Source organism: Sminthopsis crassicaudata, chromosome 1 (genome assembly GCF_048593235.1).
Source record: "Sminthopsis crassicaudata isolate SCR6 chromosome 1, ASM4859323v1, whole genome shotgun sequence".
Taxonomy (NCBI): Eukaryota; Metazoa; Chordata; class Mammalia; order Dasyuromorphia; family Dasyuridae; genus Sminthopsis; species Sminthopsis crassicaudata.
This window is the reverse complement of record NC_133617.1, coordinates 82,447,189-82,472,428: the sequence shown is the minus strand read 5'-3', so window position 1 is coordinate 82,472,428 and position 25,240 is coordinate 82,447,189. Positions and strand designations below refer to the sequence as shown.

Sequence of the window (25,240 nt, the reverse complement as noted above, 5' to 3'; positions counted from 1 at the left end):
ATAAACCAGATAGATTGAAAATTGAGAAAAAAACTATATATCCTTAATAAATATTGATGCTAAGATCTTGAATAAGATATTAGCAAAAAGACTTCAGAAAATCATCTCCAGGATAATACACTATGATCTAGTAGGATTTATACCAGGAATGTAGGGCTGGTTTAATATTAGGAAAACTATTAGTATAATTGACCATATTAATAATCAAATTAATAAAAAACCATATGATTGTCTCAATAGATGCATAAAAACAATTTGATAAAATACAACATCCATTCCTACTAAAAATGCTTGAGAATATAGGAATAAATGGACTATTCCTTAAAATAGTCAGGAGCATATATTTAAGACCATCAGTAAGCATAATATGTAATGGAGATAAACTGGAACCTTTCCCAGTAATATCAGGAGTGAAACAAGGTTTCCCATTATCACCATTACTATTCAATATTGTATTAGAAATGCTAGCCTCAGCAATAAGAGTCAAGAAAGAGATTAAGGGAATAAGAGTAGGTAGTGAGGAAATCAAACTGTCACTCTTTGCAGATGATATGATGGTATACTTAGAGAACCCTAGAGATTTTAATAAAAAGTTATTAAAAATAATTCACAACTTTAACAAAGTTGCTGGATACAAAATAAATCCACATAAATCCCCAGCATTTTTATACATCACCAACAAAATGCAACTGCAAGAGGTACAAAGAGAAATTCCATTCAAAACAAATGTCGAGAGTATAAAATATTTGGGAATCCATCTACCAAAGAAAATTCAGGAATTATATGAGCAAACCATTTGGTATTGGCTAAGAAATAGATTAGTTGATCAGTGGAACAGATTAGGTACACAGGACAAAATAAGGCACAACTATAGCAATCTAGTGTTTGACAAACCCAAACATTTGGGATAATAATTCATTATTTGAAAAAAACTGTTGGGAAACCTGGAAATTAGTATGGCAGAAATTAGATATGGACCCACACTTAACACCATATACCAAGATAAGATCAAAATGGGTCCATGATTTAGGCATAAAGAATGAGATCATAAATAGACTAGAGGAACAGAGGATAGTCTACTTCTCAGACCTGTGGAGGAGGAAGTAATTTATGACCAGAGGAGAACTAGAGATCATTATTGATCACAAAATAGAAGATTTTGATTACATCAAATTTAAAATCTTCTGTAAAAACAAAACTAATGCAAACAAGATTAGAAGGGAAGTAACATATTGGGAAAATATTTTTACAGTTAAAGGTTCTGATAAAGGCCTCATTTCCAAAATATATAGAGAACCGAACCTAATTTATAAGAAAGCAAACCATTCTCCAATTGCTAAATGGTCAAAGGATAAGAACAGACAATTCTCAGATGATGAAATTGAAACTATATCCACTCATATGAAAGAGTGTTCCAAATCACTACTGATCAGAGAAATGCAAATTGAGACAACTCTGAGATACCACTACACACCTGTTAGATTGGCTAAGATGACAGGAAAAGACAATGATGAATGTTGGAGGGGATGTGGGAAAACTGGGACACTGATGCATTGTTGGTAGAGTTGCAAAAAAATCAAGCCTTTCTGGAGGACAATTTGTAACCATGCCCAAAAAGTTATCAAACTGTGCATACACTTTGATCCAGCAGTGCTACCACTAGGCCTATATCCCAAAGAAATACTAAAGAAGGGAAAGTGACCTGTATGTGCTAAAATGTTTGTGGCAGCTCTTTTTATAGTGGCTAGAAACTGGAAAATGAATGGATGTCCATTAATTAGAGAATGGTTGGGTAAATTATGGCATATAAATGTTAAGGAATATTATTGCTCTATAAGAAATGACCAGCAGGATGAATACAGAGAGGTTTGGAGAGACTTACATGAACTGATGCTGAGTGAAATGAGCAGAACCAGAAGATCACTATACACTTCAACAACAATAATGTATGAAAATATATTCTGATGGAAGTGGATATCTTCAACATAAAGAATATTTAATTCACTTCTAGTTGATCAAGGATGGACAGAAACAACTACACCCAGAGAAGGAACACTGGGAATTGAATGTAAAATGTTAGCACTACTGTCTTTCTACCCAGGTTACTTATGCCTTCGGAATCCAATTTTTAATGTGCAACAAGAAAATTGGATTTATACACATATATTGTATCTAGGTTATACTGTAACACATTTAATATGTATGGCATTGCCTGTCATCTAGGGAAGGGAGTAGAGGGAGGGAGGGGAAAATTTGGAAAAATGAATACAAGGGATAATGTTATAAAAAAATTTACTCATGTATATGTATTGTCAAAAAAAATTATAATTATAAAATTAAAAAAATAAAGAATGAAATCAGGCATTTCAGAGAAGCCTGAGAAGACTTACATGAACTGATGCTAAGTAAAATGATGAGAACCCAGAGATCATCATACACAGCAACAGCAAGATTATACAATGACCAATTCTGATGGATGTGGCTCTTTTCAACAAGGAAATGATTCAGCCCAGTCCTAATGATCTTGTGATGAAGAGAGCCATCTATTCGAGAGAGGACTGTGGGAACTAATTTATGGGTCACAACATAGTATTTTCTCTCTTTTTCTTGTTCTTTGCATTTTGTTTTCTTTCTTGTTTTTGTCCTTTTTGATCTGATTTTTCTTGTGCATCATGATAATTATGAAAATATGTATGAAAGAATTGCACATGTTTAACATATGTTGATATTACTTGTCACCTAGGAGATGGGGTGAAGAGAAGGAAAGGAAAAAAAATGTAGAACACATGATTTTGTAAAGGTGAATGCTGAAAATTATCCATGAATATTTTTTGAGAATTAAAACTTTAACTTTAAAAAAATGTCATTTTAATATATTGGAATATAAACAGTTTTATCTTATCAAGTTTCTTTTTTGTTCTCTTTCCTGCTTACTTTTTAATACTTCTTTTGTATTTGAATTTCAAATTTTCTGATTAGGTCTGGTGTTTTCTTTTGGAAGATTTGAAAGTCTATTTTGTCGAATACCCACTTTTTTGCTTGAAAGATTACATTCAATTTTGCTGAATAGGTGATTCTTGGTTGTAATTCTAGCTCTTTTGCCTTCCTGAATATCATATACTCAGCCATTTCTTCCTTAATGTAGAAGCAGCTAAATGTTGTGTTATCCTAATTATAGCTACATGATATTTTAATTGTTTCTTTTTGGCTATCTGCAGGATTTTCTCATTGATCTGGGAGGTTGGGAATTTGGCTATAATATTTCTAGGGATTTTAATTGTGTGATGTTTTTCAGGAGGTGATATATTTTTTTTAATTTTTATTTTACATCAGGTCAATTCTTGACAATTTCTTGAAAGATTATATTCATACTCTTTTTGGTCATGACTTTCAAGTAGTTCAATAATTCTTAAATTACCTCTCCTGGATTATCTTCCAGGCTACTTGTTTTTCCAATGATATATTTCATATTTTATTTGTTCATTCTTTTTATTTTATTGTCTTTTGAGGTCTCATAAAATCATTAGCTTTCATTTGCCCAATTGTAGTTTGTAAGGAATTATTTTCTTTAGTGAGCTTTGTATCTCCTTTATTTTTTTTAACATTTCACCAATTTTACTTTTTAAGTTCTTTTCTTCATTGAATTTTTGTATATATTTTTCCAATTTGGCCAATCCTGTTACTGTATGACCTAATTTATTTTTAATGAGTCTTTTTCTTCAATATTTCCATGTATCCTTACCCAGTTATTGACTTTGTTCATGTTTTGTTTTTAATCATTCATTTCTACCAATTTTTCATATATCACTTACTTGATTTTAAAAATAATTTTAGGCTCTTTCATTGCTTTTGATGAACTGATATTTTACTTTGACAGTTTGGGAGCAGGAATTTTGCCTTTGTCATCTTCTTCTGAGTATGTATTTTGATCTTCCTTGTGAACATAATAAGTTTCCATGGTCAGAATTTTTTTCTGTGTATGGTCATTTTTCAGCTTGTGACTATGGAGCTCTGCTTTCCAAGTGGAGGGGAAATTTTCTCAAGCTTAAGGTTTTTGTGTTTTCTAAAGTAATTTAGGAGATTTGTAAGCTTTTGTCTATTCCAAGATTTAAAATGATTTGTATTTACTACTCTCCTGTACTCTTTACTGGTTTTTGGGCAATCAAAAGTACTCTTTTCAACCTTCAAACTATGACCAGAATTCCTGCTTTCCTGTGACTGCAACCTCTTCTGTGCCAGTGCTCCTCTTAACATTGGGAATAAAAACCAGGACTGTGACCTAGGAAAAATATAGGCAATGCAACAGGGTCCTGTCCCTGGTACCATGGTCCCAAAAAAGAACCCCTATAAATTTCCTTCTGACATACTATCCAATTCCCTTACCATCTATGGGCTAAAATATCTAGAAACCAGTATTGCTGCCCTTTATTCAGTTATCCTAAAGCCTTCTTCTTTTGCAAGACTTTGCCTGCTCAGAACTGGGCTCCTCTCTCACTCTAGTGTAACAGATTTTTCCTGCTGATCTTATAAGTTGTCTTGGGCTGGAAAATTGTTCCACTCTATCTTTTCCAGGTTTCTATTGCTCTAGAATTTGTTTAGGATCATTAATTTAAAGGATTTGGTGGGATTTGTGAGAGGACTCAGGTGAGTCCCTGCCTTTGTTCTTCCATTTTTAATCCATCTCTCTCTTAAGGACATTAATTAAGTCAACTCCTTATTTCCCACAGAAGGCAAGGACTGGTGGCAGTAAGATCTCTTAGACTCAGATATTTTTGTATTAAATAAAACGCAACATTCTATTTAACAGTGTCTGCTAGTATTAATATCTTTTTCTTGATCCTACTGTTATATCTGCCTGCCTTTGCAAGGGAAAGAAGTATCTTACCAGTTTTAAAAATGAGTCCTAAGGTTCAAAAAGGTTAAGTCATATGTCCATAGACATACAAAGCATGTTATTAGGAGCCTGGGCCTCCTGTCCCCAAGTCAAAATTAATATCCTAAAATGTGAGCCATAGAGGAGAAAGTGTTACCTAAAGTGAGCTAAGTCAAACATCTCTCCTCCAAAGTAATTTCCTTGAAGATGCTTACTAGCCACTAGAGATGGAGAAAAAAGAAAAAAGTCCCCACTTAAAGACAATCCTCATTTATTGCTTTCTAGCTTTATAGCATCTGTGTGACTGAGGCCTCAGATTCATAAAGTTTCCGTCTCTGCCTTTCCCGTGAAGTGACAGTCTTCTTAATCCAGCATTGTCATAGCCTCCCCCAGAAATGGTACTGACAAGTTCATTAATTTCTACTCCCTTATTAAAAGGACAGAAGACAATACCCATTGGAGTCAAGTGATTCAGAAAAGAAAATATGTTCAATGATATACAGTTGAGCGAAGTTCAGCATGAGAGTAAGAAGCCTAGATGATACGGAATGTTATGCTAAATAGTGTCCTTGACACATTGCAAGGCCACTAAAGTCAGGGATGATATCTGAAAAGGTGTTTATACCTGGCATTCTAAAATTGCTTTCCATTTCTGCTCACCTTCCCCAGAATCAGGACAGGCTAAAGACTATTAGAACACAGAGATGCCTTGGTGTATAAATCACTGAAAGCCAGAACTAGAATGGATGCTATGGATGCCAAAGAAGAGGCAGATTGATATGTGCTACACATGTTAAATGCAAAGTCACCAAGCTTTGTTACTAACACAGCTCTGATATTACCTGTATGTCTCTGAGAAACAATTTCCTCATTTGTAGAAAAAATGATATAGGATTGGACTAAATAGCCTTTAAGATCCTTACAACTCTAGAGCTATGGTGTATTAATTATTAGTAATTTAATATCTCATATTTTTATAATGCCATAAGTCTTACCAAGCATTTTCCTCATAATTACTTTGTGGGGGGATGAGAATGAGGGGTTTTGTATAAGTATTATATTGCTTGTCATATACATGGAAAAATTAACACTATGTGAGACTGAATGAGCTAACCATTATTACATAAGGGCAGATAAATGGAGCCACAGTGCACAGAGTGCTGGTTCTGGAGTTGGGAAGATTCATCTTCCAGAGTTCAAATCTGGCCTCAAACACATAAGAGCCCTACAATCCTGGGAAAATCACTTAACACAGTTTGCCTCAGTTTCCTCACCTATAAAATGAGCTGGAAAAGAAAATGACAAACTAATCCAGTATGTTTGTCAAGAAAACATTCAAATTGATCCAAAAGTGTTAGACACAACAGTGTGAGATTAGAATCCTTAGAATTTTAAACATAGAGCATGAGAGAATAAACCTTCTCAGTCAGACAGTTAATGAAGAACTATTTATTATAAAGTTCTTGCTATGTGTCTGACACAATATCAAGCCCTAGAGATACAAAGAAAAGCAAAAATGGTCCCTGTCATCAAAGATCTTCCATTATAATGGATGGGGGAGACAACATGTAAATAAGTGTTTATTGTGAGCAGAACACTGTTTATACAAAGTTTATACAAAATATGGAGGAAATACGTTTGGTATAGCAGAAAAAAATGGATCTATAATCACAGAACGAGGTTTCTCTAGTCCTACTCTCTGAAGTTCAGATTAGTTGTATTTTATATCCTCTCAAGATTTTCTAATATTCTGAAAGGTTTCAAGGAATAGTCTCTATTTCTCAGTTAATGACTTTAAGTCCCACCAATTTTGTTCCTCCTATTTTAGAAGCCCAGATAATAGAAACCCAGTGTATAATATTAAGTAGCTACTTAATATTATATGATTTACACCAGAATATTTGCTTCCAAGCAAAAAACAAAAATGCAAACATTTTCCTCAACCACTGAAAGCGTAATTCAAACCATATCACATAGTTTCTGGGTAGCAAAAGGAGACTAAATTTACAGCTTAACTCATTTTCAATATAGCAAGTTCAAGTCCAAGCACTCACTTGGATAGCATTCCAGATCCTTACTCCTCAAGGTTCCCTACTGTACTGGCTACAATATTGAGTCTGGATTCCTGGCTCCTGAAACCTTCTGGCTTGAATTCCTATACTTGGAATTGAAAAGTACAAATGCAACAGGAAAAAAAGCCTGTGGCTCTTTCTCAGGGCCAAATGGAGAGTATATAAGGATATCAGGCCTTCCTTCTTTACCTTATACTGTTACTTGCGGTAACTGAAGGAGTCCTTCTAAGTCTTAAAAATAAATGTGTTTAAAAAAGTATACCATACTCATTCACTTAGTTTAATTTTTAGTTTGTTATTTAATCATTTTAATATTCCTTTAATGATTTTTTTTTTATTTTTGAACTCTCATCCTATGACTCCTCTACTCATTGAGAAGGGATTATATATTTTATCAATTTTACCTGTGAAATCATGCAAAATATTTTCATGTTATGCATGTTAACAAAAAAACAAGAACATTAAAGACACTGAAAAAATTATTCTTCAATCTTCACTCAGACATCATCAGTTCTTTTTTTTGAGGGTGTATAATATTTTTTATAAATCTTTCAGGAATATCTTAGAGCATTTCATTGATGAGAATAATTAAGTCATTCCCAGTTTATCATCCAATAATATTGCTGTTACTGTATACAATTTTATCTTTATTGTGATCACTTTAGTTTGCTTTAGTTAATATGTCTTCCCAGCTTTTTCTGAAACCTTGTTTATCACTTTTTATAACACAATTGTATTCCATCATAACCACATGCCATAGCCATTCCCTACATCAGCATCCCCTCAATTTCCAATTCTTTGACTACACAAAAAGAGCTATTATATTTTTGTACATATTTTTATTTTGTTTTCTTTGATCTCTTTGAAATACAGACACTATTGCTAAGTTAAAGGATATGAATAATTTTGTAGTTATTTGTGTATACTTTCGAATTGCTCTCTGGAAAGGTGAAATCAGTTTATAACTCCACAAAAAATCCCATCTTCTCCACATCTCAACCACCAATAGTTATTTTCCTTTTCTGTCACTTTAATTAATCTGTCAGGTATGAACTAGTACCTCAGACTTGTTTTAATTTATACTCTCTAAACAATAGTGATCTAGAATGTTTTTCATATGACTATAGATAGCTTTTATTTATCTTTCTGAAAACTGCCTGTTCATGTCTTTTGACCATTTATTATTTAGGGAATGAGTTGTATTTGTAGAAGTTTGACTGAATGCTCCATTTAATTTTAATAAAATGAGGCCTCTATTAGAGGATTTTGCTGTAATTGTCTTTCCCCTCATCCTCAGTTTTCTATTTTCCTTATAATCTTGGCTGTATTGATTTTGTACAAAGGTTTTTTTTTTTTAATTTCATATAATCAACATTCATTTTTCCTCATTGTCCTCTTAAAATTCTCTCTTTCTCTCTCTCTCTCTCTTTCTCTCTCTCTCTCCCTCCCTCCCTCCTTCTCTCCTTCCCTTCCTCCTCCCTCTTTCTTGTTTAGTTTCAATACTTTCCTTATCAATAAACTTAATAGGTAAAATTTTCCATGTTCCATCTTTATGTCTAAATAATATACCCATTTTGGCCTTGTCCCAAAGAAAGGGAGAGGTGTGATATGTTGGTCTATGCCTACTTTCTTACAAATTGCTTACTAGTCTTCTCAGAAATTTTTACCTCATAGTGAGTTCTTGTCCCAAAAGTTTGGATTTTTCACTTTATTAAATAGTAGACTATCATGGCTGTTTACTACTGGGCACTGTGTACTTCATCTATTCCATTGGTTCATCACTCTATTTCTTAACAAGTCCTAGATTGTTTTCATTACTGAAAATTTAAGATGGTTTCAAATATAGCTGTGCTAAGATACTTTCCTTTAGAATTGTTTTCATTGATTCCCTTGATATTCTTGACCTTTTTGTCCTTCAATACAAATTCTGTTATTAAAAAAATTAGCCCTCTAATTTTTTGATAGTTTAATTGGCATGGCACTAAAAAAGTAAATCAATTTAAGTAGAATTAGCATTTTTGTTATATTGATTCAAGCTATCCCTGAACAATTAATATTTCTCCAGTTATTTAGATGTCTTTATTTATGTGAAAAATAGCTTGTTCATAAAGTTTCTGGGTTTGTCTTGAGATATGTCTTAAGAAATCAGTCTGAGAGGGGAAGCCCTTCAAAGTTTTAGCCAAAACAGAAATAATTGTTATTTACATTAACTCTAAGTCAGTCTCCTCCTAAACTATGCCCAAGTGGTACTTGACCAGGGACCTATTGTTGGCCAATCAACTAGAGATTGAAAGTTTGGGGTTTTAGCATTTCTAGTACAATATCGAATACAATAGTATTGATAATTAGCATCATCATTTCATATCTTATCTTATTTAAAAAGCTTATAGATGCTTGCTGATATTTTTAGATAGATACTTCTTATCATTTTAAGGAAAACTCCATTTATTGCTATGCTTTCTGGTGTTTTTAATAGGAATCAATGCTGTATTTTGTCAAAACCTTTTTTACTGCCACTATTGCGATAATATATTTTTATTATTAAGATCAATTATGATGTTATAGATAAAAAATATTGTCAATTATGTTTATCATTTTCCTAATATTTAGCCAGATCTGCATACATAGCATAAATCTCAACTGGCCACAGTATAGAATCTTTATGAAATATTGCTATAATCAACTTGATAATATTTTATTCACAATTTTTGCATAAATATTCATTAGGAAAATTGGTTTATAGTTTTCATTTTTTTTTGCTCTTCCTGTTTTATGTATCAGCATCAAAATTCCAATGGAATCAATTGATCTTTAAATGTTTGGTAGAATTCACTTGTGAATCATTCTGGTCCTGGGAATTTTTTCTAGGGATTACAATTACAGCTTGTTAAATTACTTTTCCTAATAAAGGTTTATTTATGTATTCTATTTTTATCTACTATTAATCTGTTATAATTTATCAGGTTTATTGGAATATAATTGGGCAAAATAGCTTCTAATAATTGCTTTAATTTCATCTTCATTGGTGGTGCAGTCACTCTTCATTTTCTATACTAATTTGGTTGCTTTCTTACTTTTTTAAATAATCAAATTAACCAATGGCTTGTCTATTTGTTTTTTCTCATAAAAGTAGTCTTACATACCATTTATTATTTCATTTTTAACTTTCAATTTTATTAATCTCTTTTTTATTTGGGGTATTTTGAATTTAGTGTTTAATTGGGGATTTTTAATCTCTTCTTGTTCTCAATTTTTTAATTGCATGCCCAATTCATTAATCTGTTTCTTTTCTATTTGATTGTTGTAAGCATTTAGATATGTTGTTCCCAAGTACTGCTTTGGCTTCATCCCACAAATTTTGTTATGCTACTTCTTTATTTTCATTATCTTTAATGAGATTATTGATGGGTTTTATGATTTGTTCTTTGACCCATTCATTCTTTGGGATCAGATTATTTAGTTTCCAATGAGCTTTTAATTTACATTTCTATGACCCTTTATTGAATGTAATTTTTATTACATTATATCAGGATCAGATTATTTAGTTTTCAGTGAGCTTTTAATTTATATTTCTATGATCCTTTAATGAATATAATTTTTATTACATTATATTCTGGAAAAATTGAATTTAATATTTCTGCTTTTCTACATTTGTTTGTAAGATTTTTATGTCCTAATATACATTCAGTTTTTATGAAGGTGCCAGGTATAGTTGAGAAAAGGTGTAGTTATCTCTATTTTTATTAATTTCCCCCATAGATCTATCATAATCAACTTTTATAAAATTATATTCTTCTGTTAGCTTATTTATTATTTATTTTATGGTTCAATTTTACTTAGTATTAAGGGGAAATCTGAGGTCCCTTGCTAGTATATTTTGCTGTATATTTCCTTCTATAACTCACTTAACTTTTCTTTTAAGAATTTAGATGTTATGTGATTTGATATATTTGTATTTAGCAATGATATTACTTAATTGTCGATATCATTTAGCAAAATGTAGTTTCTCCACGTATCTCTTTTAATTGGGTTTATTTTTGTCTTTTGCTTTGTCTGGAATCATTGTTACTCTTATCCTTAAAAAAATCAAACAAACAAAAACAAACAAACAAACAAAAAATCTCACCTGAAAAATATTAGATTCTGTTCCAGCCCTTATTTTTTAACTCTCTGTGTATTTCTGTTTCAAGTGTGTTTCTGTTTCAAATATGTTTCTTGTAAACAATATATTGTTAAATTCTGGTTTCTAATCTATTCTGTAGTCTGCTTCTATTTTATGGGAGAGTTCCTCCCATTTCCATTCATAGTTATGATTTTTAATTGTACATTCCCTTCAGTATTATTTTTCTTATTTCTTCTCTCTATATTTTTATTCTGTCACTACTTTAAATGCTATTTTGTCCCTCACCACTGCTTCTCTTAATCTGCCCTAATGTCTTTCATTTCCCTTTCCTTATTTCCTTCTGCTACTATTTCCCAATTAAGATAGATTTTTAAATAATAATACTAATATTTTTTTTTTATTTTTGAAATGTATGCAAAGGCAGTTTTCAACAAACCTTGTGTTCCAAATTTTTCTCTCTCCTTTCTCTCACTCCTCCCCTAGACAGCAGGTAATTCCATATATGTTAAATGGGTGCAGTTTTTTATCAGTTGCATATAAAAAATTACATCAAAAAGGTAAAAAAAAAATGAGAAAGAAAACAAAACAAACAAACAAAAAAAACCCAAGTAAACAACAAAAAAGGGAAAATACTATGTTGTAATCCACATTCAATCTCCACAATCCTCTTCCTGGATACAAATGGCTTTCTCCATCACAAGTCTATTGGGATTGTCTTGAATCACCTCATTGTTGAAAAGAGCCAAGTCCATCAGAGTTCATCATCACATAATCTTGTTGTTGCTATGTATATTGTTCTTTTGGTTCTACTCACTTCACTTAGTATTAGTTCATGTAAGTTTCTCCAGGACTTTCTAAAATCATTATGCTGATCATTTCTAATATAACAATAATATTTCATAATATTCATATACCATAACTTATTCAGCCATCCCCCAATTAATGGGCATCCACTGAATTTCCAGTTCCTTCACACTACAAAAAGAGTTGCCACAAATATGTTTGCAATGTGGGTACTTTTCCTTTTTTATGATCTTTTTGTGATAAAAAAACCAGTAGGGACACTGTTGGATCAAACGATATGTGAAGTTTAATAGCCATTTGGGCATAGTTCCATATTGCTTTCCAGAATGGTTGAGTCAGTTCACAACTCCACCTACAATGTCTCAGTTTTCCCATATACCCTCCAACATTCATCATTATCTTTTTCTGTCAGCCAACCAATCTGAGAGATTGTAATAGTACTTACAGATTGTCTTAATGAGCATTTCTCTGATTTTTATATAAGTAGACATGGTTTTAATTTCTTCATCTGAAAATTGTCTGTTCATATTCTTTGACCATTTATCAATTGGAGAGTGGCTTGTATTCTTATAAATGTGAGTCATTTCTCCATATATTTTAGAAATGAGGCCTTTTTCAGAATTGTTTGATGTAAAATTTTCCCCCAGTTTTCTGCTTCCCTTTTAATCTTGTCCACATTGATTTTGTTTGTGCAAACTTCTTAAACTTAATCAAAATTATCCATTTTTCATTTCATAATGTCTTCTAGTTCTTCTTTGGCCATAAATTCCTCCCTTCTCCACAGATCTGAGAAGTAGATAATTCCTTGTTCTCCTAATTTGTTTATAGTATTACCCTTTATGTCTAAATCATTATCCCATTCCAACCCTAAGAAATACTTTTTAAAATCCAAATAAGAATGTATGTTATTCTCACTTTGAACCAATATAATAATGAAGTTCAAGAATTTCTTGCTACTTACATTGTAAAAGCTCTTGTTATATGTGTCTCTTTTGTATAAAATAATTTTTCTATCCTTCCTCTCCTTTCCATTTTTACCAGGATATCCCTCTTTCTCACCTCTTCATTTTTTGGGGACTATTCCATTATATTCAACTAATATTATTATTAATTTGCCTATGTATAGTCCTGCTAACCACTCTAATAATCATAAAATTATTAGTAGCTACAAGCATCATCTAATCACATCATTTTATGTAAAATGTTTAAGTTTAAAGAGTGACTTATAATTTATTTTTCATGTTTATTTTGAATTTCGTATTTTAAGGCTAAATTTTCAATTCAACTCTGGTCTTTTCAAATTTTCTATTCCATTAAATATCTCTCTCCTTTCTACCTTCAAAATATCATACTCAGTTTTCCCCTCCAAGTAAGTTATTTTTGGTTGCAAATGTAATTTTTTAATATCATATTCTAAGCTCTACCCTTCTTTAAGGTGAAAGCTGGCAAATCTTCTGTGATCCTTACTGTGGCTCCATGGTATTTTCCTCCTTCTTAGGAGCTCCGGATTTAACTACAGCTTTACCAAGGCTTTTAATTTTGGGATCATTTCAGGAATTGATCATTAGAGGCTTTCAATTTTTTCTTCACCCTCTGATACTACAACATCTAGGTGGTTGTCCTTGAGTGATTAACACCCATTACTCTATATTTGTCAATTGCTTCAGCTAGCAATCAACGGGTCTTTGTTAAATATTTATTAATTAGTAGCACTATATAAAGTGCTAGAGATAAAAAGTAAAAACAAACAAATAAAAAGCAGTCCTAAAGGAGCTTACATTTCAATGTAACAGACTATATATAACTACGTAGATGCATACAATATTTACAGAATATATGGAAGATACTTTCAGTGTGGGTGGAGGAGAGAAGACTAAGAAAAATATCATGCAGAAGGTGCATTAAGTGCTAAGTCCTAGCAGAAACCAAGGAAACTAAGAGGAAAAGGTAGCAGAGATAATTAAAAACAAGACCTGAAAGGGACCTCAAAAAATTCAGTACTATCATAATGATGCCCATTTTGATAACCCTTTCTAAAGCAAAATACTGTGGTATAGGGAGTACAATTTTTTTTCTTTTGATATTCATTTGATAGGTAAAGAAACTGAGGTTTGTGGAAGTTAAATTACCTGCCCATGGTTACACACAGTTAGCAAATGTCAGAACCAAGTTGTTAGAGGCAGAAGGGACCTTTAAAATATAACATAGAATGTCAGTAATAGAATAGAACTCATATAGGGAAAAGTGAGTTTGGAGATGATTAAGTGACTTCCTCAAAATCATACAATAAATAGTAGAAGAGATACAACTAGGATTTTTTTTTTTCTTCCTTTACCTGAAGGTGTAGGAAGACATACATTTAGAAGTATTGAGGTTAGTTGAGGATTGAGTGATCATGATAAGCAGATCACTGTTAATCAGTTGACAGTTTCTAATTTTTAATTAAATGGTGTTGCTAAGTAGGTGTTAGTTAGGTCACATAGGACTGATTAAGGTTATCAGGAGAATAAGCAGGGGTTGGGGGATAAGGTTGACACATCTCCATCTACTTTTATCTTTCTTTCTTTAACATTTTGTTGTTATTTAGTTGTTTTAATTGTAACCAACTCTTTGTTACTCTATGTTGAGGTTTTCTCCGTTAAGAAACAAAAGTGACTTGACATTACCTTCTCTAGCTCATTTTATAGATGAGAAAAGTGAGACAAACAGTTAAATGGTTTATCCAGGGTCATACTGCTGGTAAGTGAGACTGGATTTGAACTCAGACTTTCTTGTCGCCAGTATCTATGCTCTATTCACTGTGCCACTTAAACTGTCCAGAAGGTGAATGTGATCCCCAGACAATTATCTCTCCCCTTTTCAAACTAATGAGAGGATCAAGTTTTGCCCCAGGATAGCAAAGGATATATACCCTCTTGAGTCAGGAATTGATGAGAACTTAGAACATTTATGTACTTGAAGTCATTTTAGATGCCTTGTCCACTTCATCTTGTGGTGGTTAGGCATTTGAGTATTCCATTGACAGAATTTTTTATTTTTTATTTATTATATTTTTATTATAGCTTTTTATTTACAAGACATATGCATGGGTAAGTTTTCAGCTTTGATCCTTACAAAAACTTCTGTTCCAACTTTTCCTTCCTCCCATCCCCTCCCCTAGATGACAGGTTAGAACAATACATGTTAAATATGTTAAAGTATATTTTAAATACAACATATGTATACATAACCATACAGTTATTTTGCTGCAGAAGAAGAATCGGACTTAGAAATAAGGTAAAAATAACCTGAGAAGGAAATCAAAAATGCAAGCAGACAAAAACAGACGGAGCGGAAATGCTATGTTGTGATTCATATTCATTTCCCATCATTTCTTTTACTGGGTGTAACTGGTTCTCTTCATTATTAAACAAATGGAAGTGATTTGGTTCATCTCATTATTGAAGAAAGTCATGTTCATCAGAACTGACCATCATATAGCATTGTTGTTGAAGTATATAATGATCTCCTGGTCCTGCTCATTTCACACAGCATCCATTCATGTAAGTCTCTTCAGGCCTTTCTGAAATCATCCTGTTGGTCATTTCTTGCACAACAATGATATTCCATAATTAGTATGGCAGAAATTAGATATGGATCCACACTTAACACCATATACCAAGATAAGATCAAAATGGGTCCATGATTTAGGCATAAAGAATGAGATAATAAATAGATTAGAGAAACAGAAAATAGTCTACCTCTCAGACCTGTGGAGGAGGAAGGAATTTATGACCAGAGGAGAACTAGAAATCATTATTGATCACAAAATAGAAGGTTTTGATTACATCAAACTAAAAAGTTTCTGTACAAACAATATTAATGCAAACAAGATTAGAAGGGAAGTAACAAATTTGGAAAATATTTTTAAAGTTAAAGGTTCTGACAAAGGTCTCATTTCCAAAATATATAGAGAACTGACCCTAATTTATAAGAAATCAAACCATTCTCCAATTGATAAATGGTCAAAGGATATGAAGAGACAATTCTCAGATGATGAAATTGAAACTATATCCACTCATATGAAAGTGTTCCAAATCACTACTGATCAGAGAAATGCAAATTAAGACAACTCTGAGATACCTCTACACACCTGTCAGATTGGCTAAGATGACAGGAAAAGACAATGATGAATGTTGGAGGGGATGTGGGAAAACTGGGACACTGATACATTGTTGGTGGAGTTGTGAAAGAATCCAGCCATTCTGGAGAGCAATTTGGAACTATGCCCAAAAAGTTATCAAACTGTGCAAACCCTTTGACCCAGCATTGCTGCTATTGGGCTTATATCCCAAAGAAATACTAAAGAGCGGAAAAGGACCTGTATGTGCCAAAATGTTTGTGGCAGCTCTTTTTGTTGTAGCTAGAAACTGGAAGACGAATGGATGTCCATCAATTGGAGAATGGTTGGGTAAATTATGGTATATGAAGGTTATGGAATATTATTGCTCTGTAAGAAATGACCAGCAGGAGGAATACAGAGAGGCTTGGAGAGACTTACATCAACTGATGCTGAGTGAAATGAATAGAACCAGAAGATCGTTGTATACTTCAATGCTGTATGAAGATGTGTTCTGATAGAAGTGGATATCTTCAACATAAAGAAGATCCAACTCACTTCCAGTTGATCGATGATGGACAGAAATAACTACACCCAGAGAAGGAACACTGGGAAGTGAATGTAAATTGTTAGCACTATTGTCTATCTACCCATGTTACTTATACCTTCGGAATCTAATACTTAATGTGCAACAAGAAAATGTTATTTACACACATATATTATATCTAGGTTATATTGTAACACATGTAAAATGTATGGGATTGTGTGTCATCAAGGGGAGGGAGTGGAGGAAGGGGGAGATAATTTGGAAAAATTAATACAAGGGATAATATTATAAAAAATTACTCATGCATATATACTGTGGGAAAAATTCTAAATAAATAAAAAAAGAAAACTATCTTTGCATATAGTTTGAAAATAAAAAGCTATTATTATAAAAGAGAAAAAAAACACAATGATATTCCATAACATTCATATACTATAACTTATTCAGCCATTCTTCAATTGATGGGCATCCTCTAAATTTCCAGTTTCTAGCCACACAAAGAGGGCTACCACAAACATTCTTGCACATACAGGTCTCTTTCCCTTCTTTAATATCACTTTGGCATATAAGCCCAGTAGTAACACTGCTGGATCAAAGCGTATGCACAGTTTGATAACTTTTTGAGCATAGTTCCAAATTGCTTTCCAGAATGGTTGAATGCATTCACAATTCCACCAACAATGCAGCAGTGTCCCAGTTTTCCTACACCCCCTCCAACATTCAGCATTATCTTTTCCTGTCATTCTAGACAATCTGACAGGTGGGTAGTGATATCTCAAAGTTGTCTTAATTTGCATTTATCTGATCAATAGTGATTTGGAACACTCTTTCATATTAGTGGAAATAGTTTCAATTTCATCATCTGAAAATTGTCTATTCAAATCCTTTGACCATTTATCAATTGTAGAATGGCTTGATTTCTTATAAATTAGAGTCCGTTCTCTCCATATTTTGAAAATGAGGCCTTTATCAGAACCTTTGACTGTAAAAACATTTTCCCAGTTTATTGCTTCCTTTCTAAATGTGTCTGCATTAATTTTATTTGTACAATAGCTTTTTAATTTGATATAATCAAAATTTTCTATTTTGTGATCAATAATGATCTCTAGTTCTTCTTTGGTCACAAATTCCTTCCTCCTCCACAGGTCTGAGAGGTAAACTATCCTATGTTCTTCTAACTTATTTATAATTTTATTTGTGTAACTTCTCTGCTGATCTATTGCATTTCAACTAAAGTAGAGCAGCCAACCTGTGGTAGAATCCTCCCTGCAAATTCTCTGCACTCCACTCCTGGTCTGCTCAGCATGTGCTAGCCTCTGCATTCTGCCTCCTTGCCTGTACTGGCCTCTATTATGGGCCAGGACTTGAAACAAGGTACTAAGTGGAACTGAGGAGACAATGGTTAAATCTAGTTTAGCATTGATTTAATCCAACAGCAAATAATGGTTTCCTCGTGATATAATGATTGGTTTGTGCTCAGTGTGGATCATATAAGCTAGAAGCTCTCAGGGCCAGAAAAGACAAACACACTTGAAGCTCTCAGAAACTGAGACAGATTCATTCCATAGTCCACGTCTGTGGTGGCTGGAGGCTAAAGCACAAACCTTTGGATTTGGAGAGATTCAGAGGGCAGAGAAGGAGGCAGGAGCTCAAGTCTCAGAGATATAGGCCTCTAAGAAAGCTAACTGGGCTCCAGGAAAGGAGACAAGACTTTGAAAGAGATAATGAAGGATTTGGACTTTAACACCTGGCTGTACATGTGGTGATTACTGAACTGAAATGAAGGCTGTCTCCAGAGACCCTAAGAAAACCTCAACAGAGAACATTACATTTTGGAGAAAACATTAAATACCTCCTCTCACCCAATCAAGACAGACCTTTTCTGGTGATCTTTCAAGTTATCTTTGGCTGGCAATTTGTTGTACTCCCAATATTTGTGGATTCTACAGGTCAAGTACTATTTCTAGACTGAATTAGGTAATTAGTAAGTGAGGGTAGAAGTGAGCTCAGAATGAAGTGTGTGTCCTTTCTTCCATCTTGGCTCTGCTCATCCCTCCCACCTTCCAGAATCTTTCATTTTGGGTTCTCACTTCCATTTGTATTCTTCCACTAAACTTGGGAAGGTCCTCAGAGAGGATAGGACCAGAATGATGGATGTCCTGGTGTAGAAGTTTATAGATGACAGGCTAAGTTCCTTTAAGGTTTGGGATTGACTTCCATGCCTCCTTCCTGGCCTTAACATGGGTAAAAATGTCTTCAGAATATTAGAGCTATGGCAGATCAAAGGCAACTAGATTAGCATAGTGAATGGAATACAGGACTTCAAATCAGGAAGAACTTAATTCTTATCATGCCCCATATACTTAATAGTTATGTGATCCTAGGCAAGTTAACTTTCTATGCCTTAGTCTCCTCATCTATAAAATGGAAGTCATAATACTATCTATTTTCTAGATTTGTTGTGAGGATAAAATGAGATAATATTTGTAAGCACTCTGTGAATCTTAAAACACCATATAAATGCTAGTTACCATAATATAATATAACTAGTATTGAGCTTCCCAGTCCACGTTGGAGGAGAGACATTGTCCCTTAACAAAAAATGCTGACACAGAATTTAGAAGATGTATTAGTGACGTGTGTATATGCAGAATCAACAATGGAAGTTTTAATTTCTCTTGTCTCTTCCCAAATTATATAATTATAGGAGTTCCCTACCTTACATTCCCCTCAGGGGATTAGGTTTTTGGTATGAACTCTCTAAATGAGCCAAAATCCCTATTATTCTACCCCAATTACTTTTCTAGGTGATTGAATCAGGGCAAGTAATAAAATATTCTGAATCATAACCCAGGGTTTTTCAATGGTACTTACAATTTTTATGTTTCTGTCTTCTTCCCTTCTTCAAAGGCCTAAAAGTTACAACAAAATGATTTAATAACACAAATAGTGCATATTATCATAAGTTACTTATATTTCATTGTGCATCTTGATCTTAAAGCAATAGAGAGGAGAATTGGGAGGAGGCACCTTTGCAGGGAGAGTTTGGCAGAATATACAAAATAATGTACTTTTCAGAGTTACCCTTCAATGAATGAGCTTCTCTCAGTAAGTAGCAGGCTTCTCACCCCAAAAGATTTTTTAAAAGAGCATCTTCAAAACCCTTTGTCTACAAGATACTTTTTCTTAAAACAAAAACAAAACAAACAAGTATTAAGCACTTACTAAGTTCCAGGTATTTTACATAGGGTTGACTATAAAAAGAAAGAAAAAAGAACCAGGATTCCTGCCTTCAAGTAGTTCACATAATAATGGGGTAGAAAACATCATAAATAAAGGAATATTTTACATATATATATATATATAATGTATATATATATATATAATGTATGCATGTATGAATATGCATTGTTTTATATATGTATATAAATATTCATAGATTGTATATATATACAATGGAAATATAAAATGAAGATATATACATGGAAAATGAAATATATTCTTATTGGTAAGCAATCATAGGAGGAGGAACTAAAAAAAACCTTCAACAGAAGACGTCTGATCAGAAGTTATTGATTGGATTAGGAATAATATGGTTAGATGTGGATTTTTGAAAGATTACTTGAGCAGATGAATCAAAGATGGGATTGGAAACAATGAGACCTGGTAATAGATTAAATATATGAGGTGAGTATTAGGAATCCAAGATGATGTGGTTGTGAGTCTAGTTGACTGGTTATATGTTTGACAATAATAGAGAAATTTAGAAGATAAGAGGGAACTAGTGATGGTGGTGGTAGTGGTGTTCGTGTTTCAGGAACATGTAAGTAAATGTTTGCTAACTGATTTCTGAGAAAAAAATATGACACTTTTATGTTTAATCTGCATTATTAATATTTTATATATATCTCTTATCTTTTTAATTAAATTACTTTTATTTTCAAAACATATACAGAGGTAATTTCAATATTCACCCTTGCAAAACTTTGTGTTCCAAAATTTTTTCCTTCCCTTCTCCCTTCCCTAGACAACAATTAATCCAATATATGTTAAATATGTGTAATTCTTCCATACAAATGTCCATAATTATCATGCTGCTCAAGAAAAATAAAATCAAAAAGGAAAAAGTTGAGAAAGAAAATAAAATGCAAGCAAAAAACAACAAAAAGAGTGAAAATATTATGTTGTGATCCACACTCAGGCCCCACAGTCCACTCTCTGGGTGCAGATAGCTGTCTTCATCATAAGACCATTGAAACTGGCCTCAATCATCTCATTGTTGAAAAGAGACATGTGCATCAGAATTGATTATTGTATAATCTTACTGTTGCCATATATAATATTCTCTTCACTTAGCATCAGTTCATGCAAGTCTCTCCAGGCCTTTCTAAAATCATCCTGCTGGTCATTTCTTATAGAGCAATAATATTCTATAACATTTAACAAAACTTATTCAGCCATTCTCCAACTGATGGGCATCCACTCAGTTTCTGATTTCTTGCCACTTCAAAAAGGGCTGCCACAAACATTTTTGCACATGTGGGTCCCTTTCCCTCTTTTATGATCTCTTTGGGATACAGGCCCGGTAGAGACATTGTTGGATCAAAGGGTATGCATAGTTTGATAGCCCTCTGAGCATAGCTCCAAATTGCTCTCCAGAGTGGTTGAATCAATTTACAACTTCACCAACAATGTACTAGTGTCCCAGTTTAAGGACATTCCTCATTATCTTTTACTGTCATCTTAGCCAATCTAAGAGGTGTGTAGTGATACTTCTGAGTTGCCTTAATTTGCATTTCTTTGATCAATAGTGATTTAGAGCACCTTTTCATATGACTAGAAATGGTTTCAATTTCTTCATCTGAAAATTGTCTGTTCATATCCTTTGCCCATTTATGTAGATCACTTTCTTAAGTGTAGCCAATCAACAAAAAGAGATATCAATTCTTGTGATTAGATAAAAAAGTGTTTTTTGTTCATGAACATGGAAGTTGAGTACTTAAGGATAGTAGCAAGAATGCAAGTAATGGTAAGAAGGTATGACCATTTTTCTGCTGTGTAGATGAAATGGAGTGGAGGAGTAGGTCTTGGAAAATAAGGAAGTTGAAAAATTGGGAAAATAGGATGTTTAAGGGACTAACAATATGTATTTGTGAGGTCACGATTTAGGATGCCAAAAGAAATATCTGCATGAAATAACAAGCTGGACTAAAAACTATTGCGAATTTCCTCCTAATTTAGAGATTCTGAGATTTATTGTATTACACAAAGGCAAAAGAATAATCTTTAGAAAGGTCCTGTGAAAATATAACTCTGTTCTGGGGAAGGCTAAGAGTTATCCAGAAAGATGCTTCCAAATGCTTTCCATTGACACATTGATAGGTTTTATGACTTGAAACCATATTCATCAGTAGTAGTAGCAGCAGCTGCTTTTAAGATTTACAAACCAATCTATATATACTCTTTCATTTGAGTCTCACAACTACTTTGTGACATAGATATTATTCTTCTCATTTTATAATCAAGGAAATAGATGCTATTAGATGAAATGATTTGCCTAGAGTCACACAAGTAGTAAGTATCTGTTACAGGATTCAAACTCAATTCTAACTGTTTACACTGTCTACACTGTCACCTAATTTATTTCTGTCAAAATTATGTGGTTTAGAAGTAGAAGGGGACAGGAAAAACCAGCAAGTTCAACTTTCTTATTTTATGGGAAAATAAACTGAGGCACAATAGAGTAGGAGAAAGGGGCTTAATCAAGTTTATGTAATGAGTCAATGCTTAAATTTAAAAACAGGTCTCCTGACTATGTGACACATAGCTGCCTCTTTATAGGATAGGATCTCTGTATAATTTCTCCCTCCCTGTATGTCTTGTAGGAGACATTGTAGAAGAAGGTAGTTTCACCTGTGTGGGATGAGGGCATAGCCACCAACCAGCTATAAATGGAACATGCTGTGTAGGTGGTTCATTCTCAGGAGTAGTATATGGCCAGCAGTTCAGTCTAAAACTCATCCAAGGACCCTTATGTTCCTATACCTGGGATGGAGATGGAGACTTCTCAAGATACCAATCCCCAGATAATAACTTGTCAGAAAGCAAGAAGGAGGTTATTTTGCTGAAGGGGTATTAACAAGATTGATGAGAAATTCTTCATCCTTGGATGAGAGCTTTTGGAGAGAACCACTTAGGGCTGGCCTGGAAAGGCCACCCAATTACTTGACAAGAGTCAGTCTTCCTGATAAGTGGTCATCCAGATATTGAAGATTTCCAATGTAAGAAAGCACACTTCTTTCAGAGGAAGATCATTACATTTCAAATAAAAAAATGTTGAATGAAAATGCACTGTTTTATCATTTTTATGTGCCAAACTATCCAAATAATTCAAATAGGTGTGAGATATTTCCTTCTCTTAATGAGTTTATACTCTAATTGTAAGAGATAACAGATATCAGATAGATAATTTTCAGAATGGATGAAAAAGGCTTAGAAGCCGTAAGGTTGCTTACTATAAGATATTTGGCAATATCTGGAGATCCTTAGATTGCACTGACTTGACAGGTAACAAAAACAGTTGAAGGGCTTTGTGGTAGAACAGAGGTATTAGCATTGGTTTTTAGGGATTAGTTATAAGGTAGAGATCTATATCTATGTCTATATCTATAATTATAGTTATATCTATATTGAGAGAGATACATAGAGATAATAGAGGTACACAAGGAGAGAGAGAAAAAGGGAGGAAAGGAGAGAGAGAGAGAGAGAGAGAGAGAGAGAGAGAGAGAGAGAGAGAGAGAGAGAGAGAGAGAGAGAGAGAGGAAAGAGGGAGGGAGAAAACAACTCCCTATTGAAATGGGCATGCCTTCAGCATTTATGACATAAAGATTCTGGACAGAAATCCATAAGCAATTTTTTTACCCCAGGAACAAAGTTCTTGAGAGTAGATTTTGTTAGATCAGCACATGGTAGCAAATGCAATACTGATAGATTTCCAAAGAAGCACATTGCAGAGGCAAATCCCTAAGTTCCACCTTGACAAGAAATGTTAGGATAGGTAATATGCATGATCCCTAACTTCTAAGGAGAAGAAACAAGTATATTCTTTTTTTTTTTTTTTTTGAAACAAGTATATTCTTAATTCCCTGAGATTTATAATGTTAGAACTTCACCTTCTAGCCAAAGAAAGAAGATTTCTTTGGAATCATAAGCTTTGGGAGGTTTTCATGCATAACCTCAAGTTCAAATCTGGGAATTAGACATTCTCAATTTATAGCCTTGGAGGATTTCCTCAAGTATAGAATTCAGGGTCCTAGAAATAACTTATATGACAAAGGAAGAACCTGAAATAAAACGGCCAGATTTCTAAACATTTGCCAATTTACAAGGGGAATATATAATAATAACAACAAAAGAATAAATATATAAATAAAGTTGAATGAAAGAAGTAGATAGATCAGACGGAAGATAAATAACAAAATAAATTTGAGGTATTTTGGGAAGAATTTCAGAAATAGCTAGAGAAATAAGGAAAGATATTATGTAAAAAGTGGTGCTTGAAGTGACACTTGAAGGAAGACAGATTTTTCTGAAGCCAGGCTGGGCAAAAATTGAGATGTAAAATATAGCCAGTGCAAAGGCATAGATATAGATGATGTAGTGTTTTATATAAGGAATATATGTGTGCACGTATATATATATATATATATATATATATATATATAAAATCACTTAGCTTTCAGAGTATGGGAGGAAGAGTAATGGGCGATGAAGTAGGAGAGGAAGGATAATCTGAGAAGTGTTTTAAATGTGTTGTGTGTATATATATAAAATATTGTATATATTTTATATATTTATATATGTATTTTGTGTATATGCTTAAAATATATGTGCATACACATACATTTCCCTCTCCAGAGGCATAGGGCACCATTGTATTTCAGTAAATTTCCAGACTTACAAAATCTTTTCTGCACTGAAGGAAAATCACTTTGATTTCAAAGTGTAGGGAGAAGTGGAATGTGAAGGCACTTAAAATGGAAAGACCATTTGGGTGGCTGTTGAAATACTACAGGTAGGGAGTGAGGAGATTTCGAATAGTTGTGGTTGTTATGTGAATATGAGAAAAGATCAAATTTAGAAGTGTAAGTTAGGTCAACAGGACAATATTTGGCAAGTGATTGACTGGTAGAAAAGAGATGGAGGAATTGAGGATAAGACCAATATTTTGCACATGGGAAAATGGAAGAACAGCAGTGTCTTTTATGAAATTAGAAGTTTGGGAAGTGAGTAAGTTTGGAGGGGGAAAAAGTTCAGTTTTAGAAATGATGAATTGTGATGTTTTTGAGATATCTAGTTAGGTACACATTTATTTGGTAACTGGAGATGCAGAATTGACATATAGAACTGAAGTCATCTGCATAGTGATAATAATTAAATCAATTAGAGATGAGGTTACCAAAAAAAGACATAGAGTTGTAGAAAATAATGAAGAGAGAAATGAGAAGAATCAACATTGTATATAGTGATAGCAATTTTGTTTCAAGAGCAACTTTGAGTGAATTAGTCATTTTGACTATTATAAATGCCCAAATTAGCTAAAAAGGACATATGAAGGAAAATGTTATCTGCATTCAGAGAAAGAACTGATAAATAGAAATATGTATAGAATGGTTTTGCATGTGTGTGTTTGTGTGAATGGTTCTACATCTATATATGTAGA

The 25,240-nt window shown here is 33.1% G+C and overlaps 1 long non-coding RNA gene across 1 annotated transcript in view; it reads left to right on the top strand.

Moving 5' to 3' along the window:
• The first annotated feature begins 3,879 nt into the window (after positions 1-3,879).
• Positions 3,880-25,240, top strand: part of LOC141552534 (uncharacterized) — an 81,175-nt gene continuing 59,814 nt past the window's right edge. The window contains exon 1 of the long non-coding RNA XR_012485230.1: positions 3,880-3,916. This is a non-coding gene — a long non-coding RNA (uncharacterized LOC141552534). The remainder of the gene's footprint in view (positions 3,917-25,240) is intronic.